Here is a 14,333-nt window from a genome sequence, read left to right as displayed (position 1 = left end):
AGCACTTGTGCAGCTGCTTAAAGGTAAGCACGTGCTTGAATGCTTTGCTGAATCGGGGCCAGGGCATCTGGGTTCATCTGCACTGAACAACGTTAGATCTCTTCATGGCAAAGGGAGAGTGAGATCCGCTCTTGCCCTGGCCTCCCCCGCCCTGCTCCATCACAGCAGGCAGTGTCCTTTGCGGCATCAGGCGGCCTGGCTTCCATTCTAAGGCAGGCTGCTGAGTTGCTGATGTGGTGAACTGGGATTTTTTTGGGGTAATATTTGTATGATTCCTGTGTGTGTCTTGGTTTCCTCCTACACCTTGCATGGCTACCTGGGGTGGGGTGGGGGATGGTTAAGTCTGCTCTGAGGGCAGAACAAGAGACATAGATAGGCATGTGTCATTGAGCTGTCTGGCCCATTAAAGAACAGGCTGAAATGGACCCAACTCAACAGAGGATCTGGCAAGATAAAGAGACGCACCGACAACTGAACAATCCACACCCAACAACAGGAAACCCAGCGGGCAAGACGTGAACTGAGCTGGAGAGCAAAGGGGAAAAGGTGGCAGGTGACGGAGAGAAGGGCTGACCCTGGGAAGGATTCTAGTAGTAGCCTTGATCTGGGTGATCAAAGGGACAAGAGACGGAGACAGAGACGGAGTCCATCACAGCTTGGCTGGCTCGTAATGTTGCTGGTTTGACGAGGATAGATTATGATTTAACTTCCTGCAGGAGTCTGGCTGGGCTAGATTCGTTGAAGGGAACCACGAAGAGAGACAGGGAACGCTGGTTCCAAAGGCCCAGTCTCAAAGTTTTAGAGGCCACAGAAACTGTGCAGGTCCTTGGGGCCAGGCACAACTCACTGCCTGGAGACTGGTGATGAGCTGGGGCATAGACCAGTGCCTCTGACTCTGTACAGCTGTGAAACCTTGATCATTTCACCCCTCTGTGCCTCAGCCTCTCCATCTGTAAAACTGGGATGCGAAGGGCAGAATGAAGCTGGCTCTTGAGTCTGCCCTTGCAGAGCCCATGCAGCGAATTGCTGTCAGAGGAACACAAGCTGAATGGAGCCTTCCTGGCCCGTTCAGCACCCCCAAGCCTGTAAGCAGTAACGTGGTGGAGGCTCTCACCTGGACACCTGGCTCAGGAGGGGCTGAGAGGGGAGAGCAAAGGGCCCCTCAGGAACTGAGCTTCCGGGCTCTCCCAGGGCCTGTGTGACATCCACGTGCATCGCTGTGGCTCCTCTGCAGAGCATGGGCGAGGTGATTTTCTGTTAGTGGACAGAGCTCTGGCCCCATGCGGCTGCACAGGGCGAGATCCAAGGCCACGGAACACTCAAATGCTACAAACTCAAGGCACTCAGCACCTGAAGGGAAGAGGCATCTGTGGCATGGATTGGACATGGCAAGTGAACATTCAGTGGAGGGACAACTCTCCTCCAGAGCAGGCAGGAGGTTATCGATAAGAGGAGGAGATCTCTCAGCCGTTCTCCACATCCTCAGCACTCGCGGGAGCTCTTGTGCTTGAGTTGTGGACTAAGCACAAGGGGCCGTGTTTCCCCACTCGTTACACAAGGCCCTAGGACTCCTGGGTTCTAATTTCAGCACTGCCACTACCTGTCTCTGGGCAAAGCTCCTTGCCTCAGTTTCACCAGTGGCAAATGGGAACAGTAGTAGATGATGGGGCTGTTTGTGAGGCTTGATTCACCCCCTGCTCCTGTGTGGGAAATGCGACCAACTCAAAACCTTCCACTCATTCCAGGTAGCACTTTGCACTACTGTAAAGGACGACACCAGGGGCCAGGCAGAAGGGGGAAAACCAGTGCCTGTGATTACCCCCTCTCCCCTTGTTCCTGTGCTGGCCCGGCTGCTCAGCCTCCTGAGCAGTGTTTGAGCCCAGCGTGTGGCTCCCTGCACTGAGTCACGTTGGCCTTGCCCAAACCCTTTGCTAGTTTTGGAACGTTTGCTGACAACCCCACAGCAACACCAAGCCCAGTTCTGAGGCAGGATGTGGCCAAAGTGAGCCCTGTGCCCACAGGCAATGCTTTGCACATTCTCTGATGGGATGGGACATATGCCAGAGAGCCAGGGAGCGTGTCCGCACAAGGCTCTTCCTCATTGGTGAGCTGTGCAGTACTGGCTGAGTACATAGCTCAGCCCAGCCTCCTGGACAGCTCCATCTCTCTGACCCTCTCACTCCCCGCGCTCTGACTGCTCCTCTCCTTGGCTCTGCTCCCACCTGTGCCTTTCTTCATGCCACCCTGAATCCTGGAACAGCCTCCGTCTTGCTGTGCACCAAGCGAGCAACACTTCTTCTCCTTCAGGGCCATATCAAAACTCATTTTTTTCAGCATCTGCTCCCGTAGTGCTCTGCTCTGCATCATGGCTCCTGTAGTGCTCAACACTGCATCATGGCTCCCCCCTCCCCTACTGCTGTGCACTGCATCATTGCTCCCTGCTCCTTATCACTTTTCCCTGCACTGCATCACTGCTCCCCACTCCTCTACTGCTCTGCACTGCATTACTGCTCCCATCATTGCTCCCTGCTCCTCTACTATTCTGCACTGCATCACTGCTCCTTCGCTGGCCTATGCTGGATTATTGATCTCCACCAATCCGCTCTTCTTTTCTACTCCTCTGCACTGCTGCTTTCTGCTGCAACACTGATCTCTGGTGCATCACTCTGAATTGCTCTACAGTGCATCACCCATCTGCACGGAGCCATTTGTCTCTGCTGTGCACTGCACCACTGCCTCCCTGCTCCACCTCTGTCTGCTCTCACACTAGGTATTTTTTTTTAAATATCAAACAAGTAATGTATGAAGCCAAGTCACATAGACAACACATGTCTCCTGAGATCCCCCGTGCTCTCTCGTGCTGTCATCTCTCTCCCTTTCCTACCCCCTACATGCTGCTGCGTTTGTCTTGTGTTATCTCTGTGAGCTCCTTGGGACAGAGACCCTCTCTGTTTATTCAGCCATGTGGCCTCTGCACACCCATGCTGCCAGCTAGATGATTAACAATCGGGGCTACAGAGCATGCTGCTGTAGTGAAAATACACATCAAATGGTGTATCTGATGCAAAGAGCTGAGAATCCAAGGGTCTGGCCATGTGTTCCTTGTGTGCCCCAAAGTCCCATTTGCTTCAGGAGGAGCCTGAAGATAGTAGAGCCCTAGAGAAGCTCACAATGAAGTGCTAGTAGCACAGGTAGCAGTTGGTGCAATGGCATGCACACAGGTCTCCCGGGACAGGTGGGGTTTCCAGAGGAGATCTGAAGGAGGAGAGAAGGGTACTAGGAGAATATAGATAATGATCCCGTTCGTGGCGTAAGGGCCCACCTGGAAACAGGAATGGGGAAAGGAGACAAAGGAGAGGAGTGAGCTTGGGCGGGTGCAGGGTGTAGGAAGTGATGAGCTCATCGAGGTAGGTAGGAATGGAGCTCTGCAGCATCAGGACGTGGAATATGCATTGGGATCATCCAGGGATAAATAAAAAGCCATGGTGTAATCTCCAAGGTGTAGGCCAGGATGGTACATTCTGGGATTTGGCTGCCTTTGATGACAGCAGCACGTGCACAGGCTCTGGGACTGACGCACCCGTACAGGGAGGACACTGCTGCTGGGATCATGCTAGGCAGTGAACACCTATTGGGCCTTAGCGGGACTGGGCCTTTAAGCAGTCAGGCCGCCTTGCTTAAGGTCTGAAAGGTGAGCTGCCCGGTGTGCAACAAATGAGCCCCATCTAGGTGGCAAAGGGCCAAAGACAGCATTGTCAAATAATGCAGGTCCTTCCAAGGAGGAGGCTGCAGGTGCCTGGCCCTGGGGCTGTATATGCCGCTGACTCGTGGCCCTTGGATACTGTGCTGTGCCCACTGGGCCTTTGCTTCAGCTAAGAGGTGTGAGCAGTGCTCTTGGCCAATTACGCTCACACACTGTTCCCTTACCCCCTTTGGTGTGAATGCCAGAGCGTTGCACGTGCAGATGCTGCAGAAAACCAAATCCCCCTGTATTTGTCCTTCCACTTCTCATGGGCTCCCTTGGCCTCCAGGAGCCAACTACGGTGTCCAGATTGCACCAGAGCCGGGCTCCTTGTGGAATTCCACTGTCCAGGTGCTGAAATGTCTTGCCAAGACAATAGCTTGTTCTCTTAGCCTCACCAGCAGCTCCCAAAGGCCCTGAGAAAAGCCTCTGGCAAATATAGTATAGCAAAAGGAACTTAAAGTGATCTCTAAGTGAAATGCCCTGGGCCTGGGAGGAGTCAGGATCCTGGTCTCTGCATTTAAGGCCCATCCCTGGGGCATGCACAATCCCAGGAGAGAAATATAGCAGTCCCCCGCACAGGGCCCTGGTTGTTGGTGTGCGTCACATGGAGCGTGGGCCTGACACACGCCAGAGGCTGGCAAGTGTCATACAAATTCCTGGAGACACCCTGCTGCACCACGCCACCTCCTTCCTGCCCTGCCCTTCCAGTCCTGGCTCCCTAAGCTGAGGCTGCCAGTCGGATCAGACTTGGGCGCTGGTGTCGTGAAGAGGAGAGACCAAGTGGCACATGATCCTTGGAAGCCTGATGGGGGGTTGTTGGCTGAAGTCAGTAGCCAGGAATTGGCTCTGCCCCCACTACTTGAAATGGAGCTCCATGTAAATGACTAGAGTGGATGTCGCAGGAGACAGATGAAAGAGGGTCAAGGGGCACTTCAGTGGGCAATATGATATGGACCAGAACGGGGGTGGAGCCTGACTCCTGAAGGCACAGCCCAAGGACGTGGTTTCAGGCCTGTTCTCGCCTCTGACTCAGAAGACCGCAGCTGGGCTCTGGGAGCTCCACTCTGCCCTTGCAGCCACGTCGATGATGACACAAGTGTAACCCCAGGCAGAAGGGACCAGGGCCAGCTTTGTGCTCTGCAAGTCCTCAAGCAAGGGGAGATGCCAACCTGCCAAAAGATGGGGCCAGAACTGGCTTGTGAGTTTTCCACACTGGCCCCAACAGGAAGCATCATGCTTGGCTGCATCTGGAAGACCAGGGGAAGGCTGAATGCCTGGGGAAGGGAGACTTGTTCTTCATCCTTCTGGTAACACAGCCAGAGGAGTGAGAGTCTGGCAGTGGCTGAGTTTCCTTCCCTTTGTGTCCAGCTGAAGGACACAAGGAGTATCATGCTGGCCCAGTGTGAAACCGGAATGGAGAATAAAGGCTGCAGCCTCCCAGGGCACAAGGCATCACCTTGCTTTGTCTGGGCTGCAGCCCAGCTCTGCAAAGGGTTCAAAGCCCCAGATGACACCGGCATTGCTGCCTGAGCTTGGAGTCAGGGATTTTCTGCTTCCCCCTTCTTTGCTCTGGCCCTGAAATGTGGCATCCTCAGCTGAGCAGCTCATTACTTTGTGAAATGTGGCAGGGATCCAGCATCTATGCCAGGGAGGGCAGCAGGAATCTGATGCTAGTGCACAGCTCTCCCAGCAGTGTGATCCACTTGCCCGCATGCTAGTGCCATGATTCACACTGCCAGCCCCAGGTAGGGATAGGAGCCTCTCACTAATACACTAGTACCTGGAGTCACCCTCCCAACTATTGAGTATGGCATGAATCCGACACACCATGCACTGGTTCCAAGAGTCGCTCTCCCAGCTACTGAGCACGGGATAGAGCAACCTGCTGGCTTTATTTTCATCCGCTAGAGCACCAACACACTAGCTTCCTGTAAAGATCCAAGGCGTCTTCTGTACTAGGTCATGTTCTCCCAATGCCAGAAAATCGACTTCCGAAGCAGGTCATGTTCTCACTACTGAGCCATGGCTCACGGATAAGGGGTGGGCAAAAAAAGCGCTTCAAAAACACCCTCGAAGCCAACACAAAGAAGTGCAATATTGACATAAACTCACAGGAAACCCAAGCTCTCGACAGACCAAAATGGAAAAGCACCTTGTGTCAAGGATCCCAGTATTTCGAGATCCAATGGAGACAACAGGAATCAGAGAAATGGCAAAGGAGGAAAGAACGTGCAGCCTGACTCAACAATCCAGATCTGCCCCTTCCCTTGGGAAATGTCTGCCCCAATTGTGATAAGATCTGTGGATCCCGAATCAGTCTCATTACCCACCTGCGGATCCACCAGCGATAACTGACTATCATTTTATGGAAGACAATCATCCTCAAACTCCAAGGGCTTGTCGACAGGGTAGTTAGGCAGAACTATAACTAGAGCTACCACTAGAGGGCACTCAGAACTCTGCATGCATCTCACTACCATTACACAGCCAGGGTGGATTCAGACAATCCTGGCTGGAATCCTCCATTGCTTCCTGGGGCATTACCCCAAAAGAAATTTTCCAGAAGCACTTGGGTTTTGTGATGGGGTGTTTAGAGCCCAGAGGTTGGCTGGGAAGGGGTTAATCTCTCTCTCTCTCAGCCCTACTTCTCCAGAGGCAGCAACACAGTTCACTTCCCTGAGAACATAGTTTGATGGGTAGCAGGCTTAGGTTGGCTGTGGGGTCTCCCACTCAGGGTGCTCTCTGGGGGCTGAGTCTGGCAGTGAGACTCCTGTGGGGATGGAGGCATCTTCAGAGAAAGGGCTAGGGCTGAAGTGAACCACTCTCTAGAGCTGTGGGTTTTGTCTGGGGGAAACCTGGTTGTGTGTTTTTGGCCCTTCAAGGAGCGGGACATTCTTTACATATACTCTTCTGCCATACAGCACAAGCCAGAACAAAGGTATTAACACCTCCCCAAGGCTTGGGACCCTCCTGGCTTTGCCCAGCCTGCTACGCTCCCCTGTGAAGTGTTCCAGCATCCCCTCCCTGAAGGGAACTCAAGCATTTTACGGGCCTACTCCATTTCTAAATAATCTGATCTCCTAAGTGCCCTTGAACACAGCCATGAAACCCCCTGGGCGTGCCGTAGGGATGGGCCTGAGCCAGCACTCCAGTTCTGAGCACCCCAAGCTTTGAGGGGGCACCGCAAATTCACATTGGGATCCAGAGTTGGCACATAGGATCCTACCTTTCTAATGTGCTGGACCAGAATCCTGGTGTTGCCTGCCCCATCCCCCTGCTGGGTTGACTTTGGTGATCTGAACTAAGCCTGTCCCAGATCCTATTTCAGTTTAAACCAAAAGGTTTAACCAAAAGGACATTTCCTGAAGCTTTCAACTTGGAATCAAATCTCCAAGGAACTATACTCTGGACTATATTCAGACCTGCTCTGAACCCATAGGTATCCCCTGGTCCTTGGCTTTTAACAAATGTGACCATTTCTCAACAAACGCCTCCTACTGTAATGCCCCAATTGGATCCTTTCAGCTGCCACCAGGGATGTACAACTGGCAAGTGCAGTTTGTCCAAAGTCCTTTAACTAGGGTTGGCAGAATTCAATTTTTTAAAAATTGAATTTATCAATTGTTATTTTAAATATTTTTTTCTGATATTTATCAATTTAAGTTTTCCCAGTTGCAAGAAATTATAGGGTGCTCAAACAATGGGGTGGGGGTTCAGAAGATAATTATTTAATGACAGTACACGCTGAGATTTGAAAAGTTAAAGCTTTATAACCATTAAAACTTAAATTGTCAACATCACATGTCAAAATATACAAAGTCAGTATCCTTAAATCAAACTCTAATAAGTTCTCAAGTAGCATTTTCTTTCTTTGCCTCTCTGTACATTGTGATTGCTATGAATGGAAATATCTTTTCTTAGTTTGAGGGTGTATGGTGAAATTGATGTTTACCAACATTTACTGATAAAAATCTACCTTTAACTGTGACTGACTCTCTGTCACCTAGGAAGATCTGCTGTCAGGTGGGGGAGATCTATCCCAAGTTCCATCTGGAATAGAGGCAGTAGGATATGGATATATAGGGAGCAACGTCCTTTGGGGACTCTCATTCAGCAGGGGCTAAAGTGTTTTCTATTTGCAACTTTGCGGAGGTTTGTAACTCGTCTAAGGACCCCGGTGGCCAGTAGGGGGCGCCTTGGTTATGCATTATTCATTGCTCGGCAGTCCAAAGTCTCTCATTCATCTGAAAGAACAGTCTGCCAAGGAGATCTGGTACAAGCCATCAAAATATTTTGGCAGCTCTGCAAAGTGACAGTTTAAGTGAACACAGAGGGTGTTTAACCATTTAAGGGCTGAATAATGAGACAAGCACAAAGGAAGGATTTGTCGTTCCCCAGACTCAGCCAGCTCAGCGCAGTTATTAGACCAAATTGTCATCTTGCCACATCCAAGCTATATCCTTCTCCCCCGGCCCCACCAGCACCCCTGTGCTTTGTAGAGCACCAGAATACCAGCAGCAGCCACACTACATCACGCTGCAGGTACAGGAGCCATTGCTGCCTACACACCCCGCTTCTGCAAAGCCTGGTTATATAAGGTTTAATTACACTTCGTGGCTCTTGTGTAGTGCTTTCTAGCTGAAGATCTCAAAGTGCTTTCTAAGCAAGCCACAAATGCCCTCTCCCCTCCTTGTGTGGGAGGGTTTGTTACACTTTTTTTTTTTTTTTACAGTTGCGGGAAACTTAGGTACGGGGAGAAAGGATTTGTCCAAGGTCACACAGCAAGTCAGTGGCAGAGCCAGGAATATAATCCAGGGAGCTTCTTGATTTATTCTTTGCTTTTACTGCTAGGCCACACTACCCTTCCAGAGAAACCGCTGTGCATGGAATCTGCTGGGATATGGTGATCAAACTGGCCATTGTGTTGATCGAAATAAGATCCCCCAGTGATCTGCATGTTCATGGCAGAGCAGGCTCCTTTTGGGAGCTGCTTGCCAGTCCCTGTACAGGCAGTGCTGCGGCAAGCCTGCCCATTGCCGGAGTTGGTTTCTCTTTATTTATTTTTATGAACTGCAGGTGCGGAGGGAGCAGGCCCTCAGCTCAAGGTCTCGGCATCCAAGGCTGGCGGAGCCAGTTTGGCTGCAGCGTGTTCATGTCTTGGAAAGTGCCATGCTCCAGCACCTCCTTCTCTTCCCCCGCCCCCTGCAAAAGGTCAAGGAAATGAATGGGACAGCGAGATGTGCGATCTTGGAAATTTTTAGCAAGCCGTTGGTTTTTACATTGCAGATTTCACTCCGTGTGCACGGCTGTTAATATCAGCAAGACATTAGCTCTGAAAAGCACCCGTCACACTAAAAGGGCTCCGTCAAACTGGCTTGCCGTGAATTACTGGGCTCAAGCTTCCTTTATTAGCCTGGTATTTGTACAGCAGGAAAATCAACCTCAGGCCCCCACCAAAGACAAAACCTCGTAGCAAAAAGAACTTTACCTCCAGAAGAGCTGATCGCTACTCCAGAATCTGGGATAGAGGGGAAATGAGAGATCACTCTTAGTAGGAAGCTTCTATCTTGAGAGACCACCCCAAAGTCACCCTATTCTGCTCCATCTGTATTAAAATTCCCATCTCTATGGAGCACAATTTTTTGTGTCATTCCTCAAACTGTCACTTAGGACCAGTTACTTTATTTAGGTAGATTTTTGTCTCAGGAAAGGGATGGGCTCTCTGTGTGCTGGGGGGAGACCGAATCCCCAGATCCCAGCAGGTCTGCGGTTACGTGTTGGACTCAGGGTCACAATTTGACTCAGATTTCGTTTCATTTGCACAAAGACTCGTTGACGCCCGGGCCTAATGAACATCAATATTCTTAATGACAAGGAAAAGATCTGTTTTATGGGACTCCAGACAGGCAGCGAGTCTCTGTGCTCCTATGTTCCTGCAGAATCGCAGGAAAGTAGCCCCTGTCTCTCACATGTCCGGGCTTCCGTCCTTGCAAAGTTCGGACCCTGAGTCTTAGAGAAGGCTCTCCAAAAGAGAGCCCCTTCTATGGAAACCTCTGTCAAAGTTTTGCAGACTATCTGCTTTGCTGTCCTCCCAGTCTTGCTTTTGTGTTTCCAATAAGCAAATCCAATCACACATTCTTCCTTTATAGTGTTGATGAGACTGCTGTTTTTCCTACTATAAGATTAATAAAATCATGGTTAAATTTTGAGGGGGGGATTAGTTGTTTTTTCTTGTTTATCAAAACTAAAAATGCAAAGAGAAGTGAGATAAAAAAAAATTGTAGCAATCCAAGTTTAAGATTCAAAGGGCTGCATTTGTCAATTTCACTTGGACTTTTTGGTTTGTTTTGGGTTTAGGGGTTTTATTTATTTATTTATTAAAAAAAATTTTCCATATAATTTTGCATTTCTACCCTCCGCCTTTTGCATCTTTGGCTACCAGATGTGTCCCACACTGAAGAATTATTTCTCCTCCCTAGAGTGAAATAAATGCAATCAATATGAGTATTGCTCTCAGGGCCTTGAAATATTACATTAATGTTCCATGTGGTGACATTTTAGCTGGAATTTTCAAATACATTATGATGGTTCAAATTAATATTTATCAGATCAGCTTTTATATTTTGCAAAAGAGAGAGAGGGAGAGAGAGAGAGAGAGTAAGCATTATTAAAATACAAAATGCAGATGAATTCCAAAATCGATGGTCCATTTTACCAGCACTTTCAAGGAGCTGTGTTTTGCTTTCTGGTTTTGTTTTTAAATTTATTAGTTTTACAGGCAAATCTATTTATCTTCTTTCATTTTTGTTCACCCTTTCAGTATTTTCCAGTTGTTTCTTTATTCCACCCCTCTTTATTATCCCAAAATGTAAATTATGACGTTAGCTGGAGTTTTTAAATATTTTTTCTTTTCAATGATTAAATCTGCTACATGACATCTTTGTCCTTTCTATAAATTAAATCATCTTTGCTTTCCACCTTTAGCCACTGCCAGCAGCAATACTCTGATTGCCAGCAATAAAAGTCCTCACTTTACGGTCTTTATTTCCTACACAAAGCAAGCCCCGCCCCTCCCCCCCTGCTTATGGTGCCTTTTTTTACTATGGGGGTGGTGGGACTTACTCCATAAATTCCAGTGTTTCTCCATAAACAAGGAATTTGCAGAAAGAGATTTTTTTGGGGGGGCCCGAAATCACATTCCACTTTATTTCAGTCATTCCTAACTGATTGTTCTATGAGGTGGAAAATCCAGGCAGATTAATGGTTTCATTTGTTTTGCCTTTTAAATTTTTTTTTTTTGATTCGGTGAAAATGCTTGAAAATACCTTTTCTAGACTAAACGCAGCTTTAAAGATTTGCAGATTACCAGCAGACCAGCTGAATTTTTTTGTGAAACAATACTACTTGCAAAATAACCCTTCCCTCCCCCACACATGAAAAAATTTAGGAACTGTCTAAGATCTTACAGCATTGTCTTGAAAGCCTGTGCAATTCTTAGAGGAGAAATTTTGGAAGCGTTAATATTCCAGTTTAGAACCAAACAGGACTTCCAAACTTTTCCAGCTTTTTTCTCTCTTTAAGATAGTTTTGCTGTAAAAATATTTCATTGTTTGGTACACATTCACATGGAGATAGATATATATACACAGACACACACACACACACAGACACATACACATTCTCTGAGTATATAGCTATACATACACAACACTGCCCTTCCTATTTTCCTTCAATGCTGATCTGGGCAAAAGAACGACAGGAAACTTAAAAAAGAAAAGGAGGAGGAATCGATTGTTCGACCCGCACTTGAACTCTCCTGAAAGAGATAAAGCAGAATTTTCAATAGGTCCCCTGCCCTTTTCACCAGGAGGGAAAGAGGAGAAGAAAAACAAGAGATATTTATATGACAGCAGCTGCTGAAAATAGCATTTCAGAGCAATAAAAAAAAAAAGGCAAAAGAGAGTCAGTGGTAAAAAAGAAAAAGCTGAGAAACTCTTCTTTTTGTGCTCCCCAACTAGTGCATGAGTGGCTCATCCTGGAAATGCATGCATGCTTCCTATAGATCTGTTTGAAATTATAGTTGTCATTGAGAGTGAATTTATGCTTCTATTGATCTGCAAAAGGAAAATATTAAATGGTTTGGTTTTGATCTTTAGCTGACCTCAGGGTCAAGGGTAGCCTAAGATTAGTATTCATAGAATTCATCACCAAATTGTAGTCTGCATCCAGTTTATGCAAACATAGGGAAAACATCCAAAGATAAATACAAAGCAAAATGGCAAACAGTTCCTTCCCCACCTCCTCCCCCCAAAATCCAGACAATCAAAACAGGGAAATATAGACACATGCACAAAACCAGAGAATCATTCACAATGTACAAAGGGGAAAGAGAAACAAAATAGCTAGAGAAAAACACACACCCAATGAAACACACAGGAAAAAGACACAGGACCCAGAACAAATATAAATACTTACAGTAAAACATGCTCACACAACCACTGCAACACAAGTACAAAGAAACACACAGAGAAAAACACAAATATAAAGAGACATATGCACAAGTATCCTATATAGTGAAACACACAAAGAAATAATGTACCCACCAAATCTTACACATCAAAGAAAAACAGCAAGCCCAAACAAGGTGAACACATGCACAAAGTGAAGCGTACTCACAAACATAGTGAAACATGCTTATAACAAATGTACATGGCCCATACACAAACATTATGAAACCCACTAATAGTGTAAAACTTGCTTGTTCTTAAACATAGTGGTACCCAAAGTTAGTGGAACATATAGGCTTAGTGAAACACACTCATGTACTAGTGAAATACATGTGTATAGTTGTGAAACTCCTTCATAAAGTGAAACCCACTCATTTCCTGATACCGGGAGGCATGCTCCTAAGCATAGCAGAATGCATTAAAAAAACCCTCTGACATAGTGAAACTGATTTACTCACAAAGATAGTGAAGTCCACCTACAAACACCGAGGTTCATGGCCACAGTGAAAACATTTCTGCCTCTTCACAGGCAAACCCACGGCCATATACAAACCAACATGTGCACCAAAGGATATATGCACAAGAGGGATGCACTCAGGACTCACCATTCAAACCCATCTCTGTCCCCAATGGCAGAAGTGTTTGACTGGTAATGTTCACTTGCTAAAAATAAACACCAATTGCCTCATTGCAATGGGAAGGCACCTGTGACCTGCAGAGCCCTAGACGGAATTTGGACCATGTTAAATACTTGGGTTCAAATCTGTGAGGGTGATCAAGACGTTTCCCAGACACATCCCCTGTGTCATCAAACTCATGCACAGGGCCCTTATAAATGAGCAACAACAAAAAAGAGTGCAAACCAAAAAGTAGGTAGATTTTATATATGGGGGGAGGGGGAAGGGGGTAGAAACATTTCTTCATAGAAAACCTTTTTTTATTCAACCTGTTTTCATGGAACATTTTCATTTTGGCTGAAATTCTCTTGTTTTGTTTTGGTTGCTTAAAAAACTGAAAAAAATTCATAGGAAAAGTATTTTTTAATTTCTCTTTAAAAATCATTGGCGTTTTTGACCAGCTCTAAGCTTTACACATGCTTCATTTCTATTGGATAGACTCTGCTACACACCTCTACCTCGATATAACGCTGTCCTCGGGAGCCAAAAAATCTTACCGCGTTATAGGTGAAACCACGTTATATCAAAGTTGCTTTGATCCGCCGGAGTGCACAGCCCCGCCCCCCTGGAGCACTGCTTTACCGTGTTATATCAGAATTCATGTTATATCGGGTCGCGTTATACCCGGGTAGAGGTGTAATTGTTGTTTATATCACAATATACAGGCCCCAACAACATCAGGGACCCATTGTGCCATGCCCAATATGAACACATTGTAAGAGGCAGTCCTTGCCCTGGGGAGTTTACAATTGAGCTAGACCAGACAGAGAAAGGGAGCATTATTATCCCCATTTTACCGAGGGGAAACTGAGGCACAGAAAGATGAAATGACTTGCCCAAGATCACCCAGGGCGTCTGTGGCAAATTGAACCCACATCTCCTGAGTCCCACTCCAGTGCTTTAAGCACCAGATCATCCTTCCTTTCAAGTTAAATACTCTCTGGCATGGATTTATATTGCTGATCATTTGTATCTGTAAGGCCCCAACAAAGAACATAGCACTGGTTCTGAGCAGTTTACAATCTAAGCCAATGGACCTAATAAACCACACCCCGTATGCCCTCTCTGCTGAAGATTCTGTCTTAGGTCTTGTCTACACTAGAAGGAGTTTGCCTGTATCCTAGTGGAGATGCAGCATATACCAGCAAACCGTGCTTTTGCCAGTGTAGTTTATAGCAGTTCCCTGAATGAAATAAGCTATACTGGGAAAAGCTAATTTTTGCTTATATAACTGTGTCTACCCTAGGGCTTTTGTCGGCATAGCTATGTCGGTTAAGGTGTGTAGTCTAAGCATTAAAGCATCTTTATATGGGCAGTGACCGCATTATGGACCTGCACCGGTACTCCAGGTTGTAAGAGAGGAAGGCGTGGCGTAGGTTGGTGAATAAACAGCAAGGGAGAGAA

The 14,333-nt window shown here is 47.2% G+C and overlaps 1 long non-coding RNA gene across 1 annotated transcript in view; it reads right to left on the bottom strand.

Moving 5' to 3' along the window:
• LOC135976979 (uncharacterized) overlaps positions 1-12,936 on the bottom strand; it is a 38,722-nt gene extending 25,786 nt beyond the window's left edge. Inside the window, exon 1 of the long non-coding RNA XR_010594271.1 lies at positions 12,711-12,936. This is a non-coding gene — a long non-coding RNA (uncharacterized LOC135976979). The remainder of the gene's footprint in view (positions 1-12,710) is intronic.
• Between the last annotated feature and the right edge of the window lie 1,397 nt (positions 12,937-14,333).

This window comes from Chrysemys picta, chromosome 21 (genome assembly GCF_011386835.1).
Source record: "Chrysemys picta bellii isolate R12L10 chromosome 21, ASM1138683v2, whole genome shotgun sequence".
Classification (NCBI taxonomy): domain Eukaryota; kingdom Metazoa; phylum Chordata; order Testudines; family Emydidae; genus Chrysemys; species Chrysemys picta.
The sequence above is the reverse complement of the archived record's forward strand: the minus strand, read 5'-3'. Positions and strand labels throughout refer to the sequence as shown.